An 11,260-nucleotide genomic window follows, 5' to 3' on the forward strand; every position below is an offset into this window, starting at 1 on the left:
TACAGGAAAATATGATAATTCATTGACAAATGGCCATCTCGTCTCGTTGGACCACGTTATGAAGGATCAGTTGTCATTGTAGCGTAGGTCCATTCTGACATGTTGGGTGTTTTTAATGTATATTAATCAGCACATTAAATGTGTTTATGATGGTACAAGACCGTCTTCGTAGTCATTATATCCTAATGGGTATAACTTAGCTCAATAAACATAAAACGTCAACGCCAGAGAATAAACAATCTCGATTAGCCAACGAAACAGCGTCGATTGGTCGTAACAGACAAAATAGCTGCTGAAATGTTATGAATGCATAACTGAAAATCAGTGATGACACTGGGTGTTCAGGAAAAGGCTAAGCGTGTCCTGTCCTTTCCGGTAGCACTCACACAATTTGCACAAAAAGGTATATGTTTGTTGCTTGACACCGCACTGCAGTACTCCGGCATAAGTCTTGACTCGTATAGTAATTCACTTTTCACAAACGACGGATGATGAAAGTCTCATACAAATTAAAGCTTATGGACGTTTCCATGACACCTCGAAAATGGCATAAATAGTTTGATCAATATCCTCGGGCGTCTACACATGCATCAACAGGCATATAATACCGTACCATGCGAAAGTGAAATCTATATTTGGCAGCCTTTATGCATACACATATAACTGATGCAGATAGCATGCATTCAATTTTCTGTTATGTTAGAGACTGTTAAACCGACTATTAACACAACATTTACATCATTACATGTCCGATTTCAGATGTCAGGACATGTCAGCATCCATATGAGAAAGTGAGAATGAGAGTTTTGTCTATTGTCGAATTGAGCAGTATATATGTTATATCAAGGCGTGTCTGTGTAAGAGAATCAGGTCACTCCCCTTAGGATCATCACTCCCCCTTTCCAGGATGAAAACAATCCCTAGGATGAAAACACGCCCCAAGTTGAATGGATTGTACACTGAAGGGAGTGATTCGATCCTGAGAAGGAAGTGATGCTGAGATAATTTCACTCCAGAGTGTGTCAGTTCTATGATCAGGTCACTCCAGAGTGATTCTATCCTCCAAATGATCAAAACGATATTTGAAGGGAGTGATTTAATCCTGCCACACCGATCCCGGCGTGGCAGCTTGAAGTGGGAGGAAACCCCGAAGAGACGCAGAAAGTGTAGACATTTACCACTTTACCCACGGGCGAACCTGGATTTCGAGCCCACGACCTTCGGTTCCATTCACTTTTTATATTTGCATAAACACGAGGCATAAATTTTCAAACATATCCCAAGAGAGTATATACTCACACGCAAAAGAAACGCAAGTCGAGTATGCAGTATATATATGTTATTTATTTTCAACAGAAAAGACAAGAAATAGACAGAAGACAGTTTAATGGATTAATAGGCAGATGACATAATTGGTTTTTTTCAAATGTTAAGAGCTTACACAGTTTCGGGTCAATACCCAAAATGTCAGTCAATACCTGGTGTAACCACCATTATCATTGATCACTGCCACATTGGATCCTGTACATTGGATCAGACGATTTGTGAAGGCCCTAGGGATCATCCTGCACACATCCAGAGCAGCTGTGCGTAGATCATCGGCAGTTGTATACGTAGGGACTGGGCGCACATTGTGCCTTCGCCTTTGAACCTCATCCTACAAATGTTTGATGGGGTTCAGATCAGGGCCGAGGGCTGGCCACGGTAGAACACGGATGTTGTGTTGTTGAAGAAAGGCCATGGTAGCTCTGGCAACATGGCGGCGAGCATTCTCCTGCTGGAAAATGTGTTGTTGATGTTGTGCAAAAACAACGTGGGATCTGATCACTTGGTCGATATACCGCTGAGCAGTGACGCTGTGTCCCCGACCTTGACCAGCATTCAAATCTCATTAAAATCAGATCTTAATTCTCGCTACCGCTAAACAAGGATCTGAGGACATTCCATTACGGGTCCCGACCTTGCGCGAACTTTGACCGACCAATGGATTGACCAATCAGAAGGCAGCTTTATCGTGCTTTACGGCACAAATTTCAAATTGGCGACTACGCTTCGAGGCATATTTTGACAAATTCTTGATTACGAATTTGAAACCTGAACAAAAAAACTAATAGACGGTCTAGGTTGTAAGGATTCAGTCGTTAAACCCGTAACTATCCTTTGGAATACCCCATGTTAAAGTTTTCGAGATGGCATGATTAGAAATCACATTCCGACTGTCACTTTCATAATCTGGAAAGCGACGCACTGATTGGTCGGATGAAAGGTCGTTCTGACGTGACCCCTAATGGGATATCTTCAGATCTTTGTTTAGCGGTAGCGAGAACTAAGATCTGATTTTAATGAGATTGACCAGCATTCAGAAAGCACATAGGTCCAAGTCTTGCATTAAGTCCATTCCCTGCCCATATCGACGTCGCCAAATTCTGACTCTTCCGTCTGCATGGGAGACACAAAAGCGACTTTCATCAGAGACGATGACACGCCTCCACTCACGATGACGCCAACTGCGATGACCATGTGCCAACTGGAGTCGTGCTTGTCGATGCCGTGGTTGGAGAACAGGATTACGTGCTGGTCGGCGACATCTGAAGTTGTTGGAACGGAGACGTCGGATCACAGTGTCCCGGCTAATGTGTCGATTATGTGTTCCTATGGTCTGTCGAACACTTTCACTTGCAGTTAGGAACGGATGTCGCTGGTGTTGACGGGTAATCTGCCGATCTTTTCGAGGTGTGGTGACCCTAGGACGACAGCTCAGAGGAAGGTCATCTGTGGTCTGTGTAGCATTGTATCGATGCAGGAGACGGTAAATTGTTGTTATGTTAACGTTGAAATGACGGACAACATCTTGGACAGACTCTCCAGCCTCCAAACGTCCGATAGCCTAGTTTCTCTTACTTTGAGTTAGGCGTGGCATTGTTGACCAAGGAGTGGTAGGTCCAAGAATCGGCCACAGTTTTATACCCACTACAGTTCGTGACAGTTCGTGCATTTTCGATTTCGCGAGAAATGGGTGCATGATACCCACATATTCATTGAAATGGTGCGTTTTGGCGATTTGTTTTTTATGTTGCTTTTTTACTCGGGGATTCCAAAATGCAACCAAAAATATTGATAACACCATCAGGCTTCACTACATGCTAAAACTCGTATCAACTTATGGTTCCGTGTTTGTTACCTATTTGCTTAAAAACACTTGCTTTTCTTTTGAGAGTATATTTTTACAACAAACCTACAATGTGAGGTCACTTTTTAATTACAAAGTTTAAATATAGGAACGCCGCTTTTCCGACACACTTTCAGTATTTCATTGTAAAGTGCAACTTGGTATCAGTATATATTTTGTTCGAGAAAAAGAACATTTCGTTCAAACTCGCGATTCGTAATTTATGAACTAACATGAGCAATATGTAGGTCCTGACAATATACAGATTTCATTCATATGAATAAGGTGATGGTTTTGGCATAATCCAAATTCACCAATATATAAAACAATACTGCGTATTCACTAAAACAAGGACATTTTTAACAAATTTCAATTTTAACATTAATTTCATATAGTAAACTTGATTACCGGATTTAGTACTTGAGAATGATGTTGGGTAATAAACAGAATCTCGCCCTCATGTCTTTTTATGTTGGTCTGTCAAAATATTTACATCAACGCTCATTAGTAAAGTAGAAAACATCATTGGCACAACCGCGGAGTTCTACTACTTTTTTCGACTCGTGTTCATATATTTGATATCCAAAGGCATTCTGGTAAGATTCAAATGCATGCATTGGAACACTCTCTGGTAAGATTCAAATGCATGCATTGGAACACTCAGTGCCAATTGGGGAGATAAGAAAAACAGTAAACGATATTGAGTCATGAGATTAGAAAGGATTTAAGTTATATAATCTGATATGAGTTTATTCGTTTTTGATGTCAGTAAAGTAATATCAAACATTGTCAAGGCATGGTTAGATATCGAACAATTTAAGCATACATAAGGAACATTATGCATACATAAGGAACATATTTGCATCCTTCATAAAGAATAAGTATTATTACTGTCAGCCTTATACACGTAGTTACTTGATTTTCTTTGTATAAGATATATGTTGAATTGAAATGTGTCATTCAATGTCCCACGTTATATAAAGCAGTAGCTGGTGTTAACTGACTTGATTATTATTTTGATCTCCTTGATTTACATTACATAGAGTGGAAGCTATGTGCGTCAACTCATGTAAAAATAATTATAATGTTACAGTTAAAGAATTAAGAGTTGACTTCTGGATGTCAACCTCTTTATTCCTTCAAAAGCATATCAGCAGTATCTTCATTGATACTACAGCTGGTAACATCAGTGCTTACTTAAACATAGAATCCAGAATTATCAAGTCTACTTTTCACTTGTTCACTGAAGTATGCAGGGGAGTGTTTGCATTGTGATACCTGCTGAATGTATGGCGTGCAACAACATGACCGTGTGTATCGATTGTGCGTAACTACAACGCGGGAAGTCGTATGGATATCAACAAAGCTTATGAGTTCCGGGAAAGCTCGTCATTCATACTTCCGAGGATTAACCCGTACAAGTCAAACACGGTTATGGTGGAAGTCTTATTCTGTTGTGTCCGTATAGGATGTCAGACACTTCTCAGAAAGATAAAACTATCAACTATTGTTCTCTTGTGACACTTTCATGTCACGTATATTTTCTATGTATGAAATGGTCAATGACTTATATAGGTGTTTTTATCACTTCACGGAAATTTATCGACTGCAAACGCGACAGTGTCACGTGATATTGTATTGATATATACAATGTAGGTCATCTTGACCGTGGCACAAACTTACCTGTCGAGAAGTTTTGAAGTATTGATTTCATTTTTAACTTTTGGGCTAAATAAATGCTGAATTTTCTTAACAGATGAATCTCAGGGTATTACTTTAAGTTATTTAAATCCTTCTTGTAAAACTAGCTGCAGTCAAGTGTAGAGTCGGCCATGTTGGAGTTAGCTCTTTGTATTGTCGTTGAAGGAACAAACTAATACATACATATATCGTCATTGTAACATACGCCAGAAACGTCACGGTATCGACACTTACAGGTAACATTTTTTGTACTCATGTGTTTCTAATATTTTGATAATGTAAAATGCGAATATCATACATGTACTATTGATGTTGCGTTGTCACTTTCCTTATGTATACTCCTGCTTATTGCAGCATATTCCAAATGCATAAAGCCGCACTATATATATTCGATATTACCTGTATAACTCCAAAGGGCAAAAATGTAAATAACTAGTAGTTTACACTTCCCCTTAAAACACCAGTACACCTCAAACCATAAGGAAACACATATGGTTTAACAATATAGCAAATTGATTTTTAACTCCCATTCAACGTAACATACTTGTACCCATAGTAATAAAGTAAACAATTCAGGTGTTTGATAATAATACCAAATATTAGGAAGTTAACAATTCAAGAATTGAATGATAATGTATGTTAGTTTATTGTGGATTAGTTTTGCATACAAACACAAACAACTTTATATCATAGACATATAATATGTTTGTTATTTCAGATCATAGCTTATAATTTACAATGGACTAGGGAAAAACACAAGTGATACTGTTCAGCCGAAGCATATAGCGATGTATTTGAGTATTTTATAGTTGTTTATAGCTTATTATATTTCAATCCGGGTTAATCAGTGTGAAACAAATAAACCGTACTTCAACATCTACGTCGGACAGTTTGTTGCATGCATGGGTTCTGTAATAATCCATACTTTCGAATACTTTAACGATTATTTCCTTCAAACACTAGAGTTGTAACTCTGACAGCCTAGGACAAACGTATGCAGGGCTCGGAAGCCTTCAATCATAACTGCAAATGTAGTAATAAGGCACATGTTATATAAAAACTAAATGGCTATCTAATGGAAATTGAAGAACGTTGTTGTAGCTGTTGTTACAAACTGGCGATTAAGTTTGCTTACTGTGCTCTGGACTGAAGATTTAGTTAATTATAAGGTATTTTAATTCTTTTCTCAACATATGACACCCTTTATTGCATAAAATCTAGATTAACATGAAAAAAACTGTGGATCGATGTCAGGCAGACGAGAAACTTATGGACGATTCGGAGGAACATCATGAAGAAGATGGTGTTATCTTATTGCTCTGAACGTTTCTCGAACAAGGTAATTGATGGTCATACTCTCGTATTTAACGTTCCATGTATGCCTAGCACCTAGTGACAAAGAATTTATGTACACACATTCTAATAGTGGTGTTATATTTTCATATGTATTTTTAAAATTAATCGTGCTTGTTTACTAATTAAAAACTGAAACGTGATTACAATGTATAGCGCTCATAATAGGCAATGTTTTGGCCATGAGAATGATTACTTCTTTCATTCTTAATCAGATATCTCAGGAGAGAGGACTACGGACAACATCTTTTTCATCCCGTCTGATGATTTTGAACTGAGATCTTTGATAGACTGAATTACATGTGACAACAAAATCAAATCTGAGCAGCTTGACAGAATGAAGCGTGATAGGTTAGTACATATATCCATATTCTACTTGTCGTAATCAACATGGTGAACGTTAGCATATTTTATTATATGCTATTTGACCGCGTCGTACAAGTTAAATTACAAATATTTGTATTTGAACAGTCCGTGCTCTTGCCATTATTGAGACGACGAGATTTTATGAGCGCATCCTTTTGAGAGATTTAAACATCTCTTATCGCCACTGAACAAACAATAATTCCCTTTGTAATATGTAATTCCCATTTGTAATATGTTAAACATGTCAGCGTCTTTCAGAAGGTCTCAGGGCATGCAGATTGTAGCGACACACTTATTTTAACAGGTGAAAATGGATGCCCAGAGGAGGTAATTGAGAAGTTCACCACTCCAGCCAGATTCTTCAGACACCTCATGACAACACAAATCCTGAATCGGTACAACTTGACGTTTCTACAGGAACTGCTATGGCGTGTTGGTCTCAGGACGCAATGTAATGCTGTAGCAGGTTATGCACGATCAATGGTCAATCAACCAATTCATTTCTTCACTCCAAAAGAGAAGCCAGGTAGGACGACAAGACATTCACTGTGCTATATGACATTATCGTCTCAACTATTCGGAGAGTAGGACACTATTTCTTTTCCAAAAAAACAAACACATTTGATTTTACCTGTTGTGCACTATACCTAGTGTCATCACTGATTTTCAGTGATGCATTCATATAATTGTCATCACTGTTTTTTTTTCCTTTTACGCCTAATGGAATCTGTTTCAGCAGGTAATAGAGACTGATTATTCTCTTGCGTATGCGCGTTTTATAAGTCCAAATATTAATTCTTATTGTTATGTATTGGAAGACTGATAATAACTTTGGTGAAAAAAAATCAGATTGTCCGACTGATCAGGATTCATCATCTAATATATATATATAAATAGCTTCTCGATTACTCGCAAAGCACAATGAAGAACATAGCAGGGACTATTTCACGATTAAACATTGTTCATAGGTGGGGGTACGGGGTGGTATGACAATCGGTATAAGGAGAAAGGATATAGATGATCAATATTATCGATACAGATTTGTTTTGAGTTTTTATGTTTATGAGGTTATATTTCAGAAAATGGATTTTCATTTTCCAAATTCCATGTCAAAGGAAGCCTTGAAACTTTCAAAAGCATCTCAATAGAAGACATATGTTGCCGTGTCTCCAGATATGTGTGTGTGTGTGTGTGGGGGGGGGGGGGGGGGGGGGGGGGGGGCACCGTCCTGTGTGATACCAGCAGGCGTCGAACCTTCTGAGAGGATCATAATCACCATCATGTTACCTGTAGAGGCGGCTGATTTCCTGGTTCAGATTGATGACTTCACCTGGCTCACAGACATGGGAGTGGATTATATCATTCATAAAAGGAAGGTCACCATATAAAGAGGTTGGATGTCTTTGCAGCTATTAAATTTTGTATTCTCGCAAACACTGCTCATGGAGATTTGGTATCAGTTGTGTATATTTGCTGTCGTAACTATATCTTTACCATTGTATCAACATGTCATCGATTCACTTCAGATGCATTATTATCCCCCGCCACGAAGTGCTGTTAATGATTTTGTTACAGAGTTAATTATTTCTGTACAGAGTTACGGCCCTTGACCGATGTTATTTTACTTGGTACAAATGGGTGCAATGTGGACTACAACTGTAGTTTCGTGAATGAAAGTTTGCATGCTTATCGAAGAGATGCTTGTCAAGACTGAGGTCCAAAATTGGTGCTGCAAATTATTTCTTTTCACAGTTACGGCCCTTTTTATTTGGTATATGTGCTAAAGTTAGCCTATCTAAGAGATACTTATCAAGAGTTATTTTTTCCAGAGAAGGGACTTTTTGTGTGTATTAATTTCACATTTCATGATTTTCTATTGATAACATAAAGCGGCCCAGGTGCCTATTTCTTCTTTTGGCTTTAGAGGATTCTTTTTATAGGTTATATTTACTACTATATGAACAAAGAAAATTCTAATGAGCCCCATGACAGGGGATAGTGATGACGCTGTTTTCTTGTTTTGAGTACATTAAACATGAGATATTCTTTGTCAGGGAATATCGGCGACACTAAAGAGAATTCGGAAGTCCGACGATTTCAAGAAGAGTTGAGAAACCACATGGAATCAGAACAAATGGTGAAGCACTGTCTATGGGAGACGCAAATGTCAAATGAAACGTTGAAGGACATGCTGCAAGAAGAGGAAAAGGGTCTTCAGAAAACCAAAGTCACCCTGACAGAACAACAGACATGGAACAACAGGCTCTCTCATGCTTTGATGGTCAGTTTGCAATTCCAGGCACAACAAATATTATGCATAAGAGCTTTACCTCACTCGCGAAACGTCCAATCCTTTAGTGAAAAGCAGTTCCGAGATAGGTTTGCAGCAGCTGTTGAAAGGGCAAAACGATCTTCTCAGGACCATCGTGCCATTGAGGAGCTAATTGAACTGTACAACTACTTGCGTGGAACTCCGGGAGAACGGAAATTGACAACCTCAAGGCAGTATCGATGGTGTCCCTGCAAGCCGTTAAAAACAACTTTAATGATGTCGTCGCCTACAGGTCCGCTGCGTTGAGCCTTGTCGGCCTGAAAACACTCGTGAAGTGTTGAGGTCACATATTATCGCTGTTCACATTGATTTATGGATGTTACAAGCGTACATCATATGACAGTATGATTAAAAACGGGGGAGAAAATAAGTTGGTATGTGTTACAACATTTTTGGTTCTGTATGTGTCTCCACCAGTTGGCTTTATGCATTTGCTAATTTTAATATTCCTATGCAATCAGCGTCTCGCAAAATTGTGACTTTTGTTATTCATTTTGCAGGCCTACTGTTAGTTGACGCATTATTGCAGGATATTGTGCGTGACTTTGGAAAGCGAATAGACGATGTGGGGATAAAGAAAAGAAAGTATGTGCTGAATTTAAAGTACCCAAAAATGTTCAACTGCCTGACATCAGACATAGGATATATGGATACATCCTTTTATCAGAATTGGAAAAGACTGGGCAGAATACCAACGATGAAATAGGTATGCATCATGTTTTCAGAATGGTGAAGACAAGACTGAACGTTGACATTATCTCTTCATAAATTAATGACGGCTCTATGGAATAGTCCCTCTTAATAAAATGTACTTTATCTTCATTTCTGATGAGAAATTCATATTTTATACCGCTGTTGACGATACGCAACCATAAATCTCTATTGTCTTTTTCCAACATCAGTTAAGTAAAGTGTTAACTCTCACTTGGCTTTCAGAGCGGCACTGAAAGCTACATGTACAGGAAGGAAGGCTTTATGGGAAAAATTCAAGCATCGAAACCAGCTGAGACTTCAACTGCTTGCAAACGAAGCAGAGAGTAAATAACAGACAGACATTGTTCACAGACTTGATAAAATGGAAAAGATGCTGCAAACAGCAGTAGGACAGAGTTTAATAGGTAACATGGGGGGAGCAGGGATTGGACATAAAGTAGAAGGTATGATGAGGCCAGAAACCCACCAGTTTCTGAACAAACTTTGGCAACAGTTTCCTTCATCAACGGCTGATCAAATGTGAGAATTGACAAATGGTGATCATATGATAGTTCATTGTGAGCTAGGGGAAAATGATCGTGCATCTGTTCAGAGTTAGGGATCAAGGTACCTTCTTGTTTTGTTGTTCCCTGTGAGTGTTCTATACTGTTTTAAGACTTAAGTATTTCATGCAGAAAAGGAAAATAGTCTGTTCAATTGTATTGTTTCATAACAAAAAGTCCCATACAAGTATTCGATGTTCAATAACCTCCTTAAAAGATTTCCGTTTTGTTTAAAAATATTTATTGTCGAGTATGCTTTTCACAATTTTTATAATATTACAAAGATCAGGGTGTCTGACAAAAGCAAATTTAGGATTTAGCATTTTAATTTTAAATTGATGTTATTAGGATTAACCTGATAAATATAAAGAAAGGAACACTTTATTGGAGGTTAGGACGCAGCTTTTTTAATGAAAAGTACTGGGGAAAACAAAAATACAGGGTAATGGAGAAAACTTCTTGGCTGGGAAGCGCTGAACAATGCTGAATGCCAAACTGAAGGTGAAGGACAGCACAGTAAACGTGTCTCCGAGGGTGCAATCCATACAGTCAAATGTGAAAACACATAAGGAGTCTTCGTTGGCTCCAGAACCAGCAATATACCAAAGGGCCAAAGGGCCTTGAGGGTAGGCCTGAAATACTGTCTAGTACAGTACTAATCCCTGTCCAACAGTATTCCATTTACCACAATTTGAGTGTTGAAACAGAAATTTGTTCCAGGGAATACTTGCCCAAGACTTGACATCATCCTGGAATAGGAATGAAAACAAGCAGCAATACATATTCACACGAATACGAATACAATATCACTGAATTAATTCAAAATGCGAATAATCCTATAGAGATAGTTAATGATTATTATTAAACTTTGATCATAGATAAAGGTCGGGACATTGTCTGTTTTAAAATGCAAGAGCATGTAGACAATAAAATACCCACTGAGTTACTCCCCTTTGAAAACTACTCGCATATATGGCTGGTGTGTAAGTCTCCCTTAGACCATTATCTGAAAATTAACTGGCACAATGCAATTATTGGGTATTGCAGTTATTTTCCAAAATAATGTTATTAATATAATTTATT

General features: G+C 38.3%; 1 pseudogene; it reads left to right on the forward strand.

The window, feature by feature from the left end:
- The first annotated feature begins 6,097 nt into the window (after positions 1 to 6,097).
- LOC139475495 (uncharacterized) lies at positions 6,098 to 10,258 on the forward strand (annotated as a pseudogene).
- Positions 10,259 to 11,260: the final 1,002 nt, after the last annotated feature.

The sequence above is a fragment of the Haliotis cracherodii genome, unplaced genomic scaffold (assembly GCF_022045235.1).
Source record: "Haliotis cracherodii isolate W230 unplaced genomic scaffold, xgHalCrac1.p SCAF_3, whole genome shotgun sequence".
In the NCBI taxonomy this organism is placed as follows: domain Eukaryota; kingdom Metazoa; phylum Mollusca; class Gastropoda; order Lepetellida; family Haliotidae; genus Haliotis; species Haliotis cracherodii.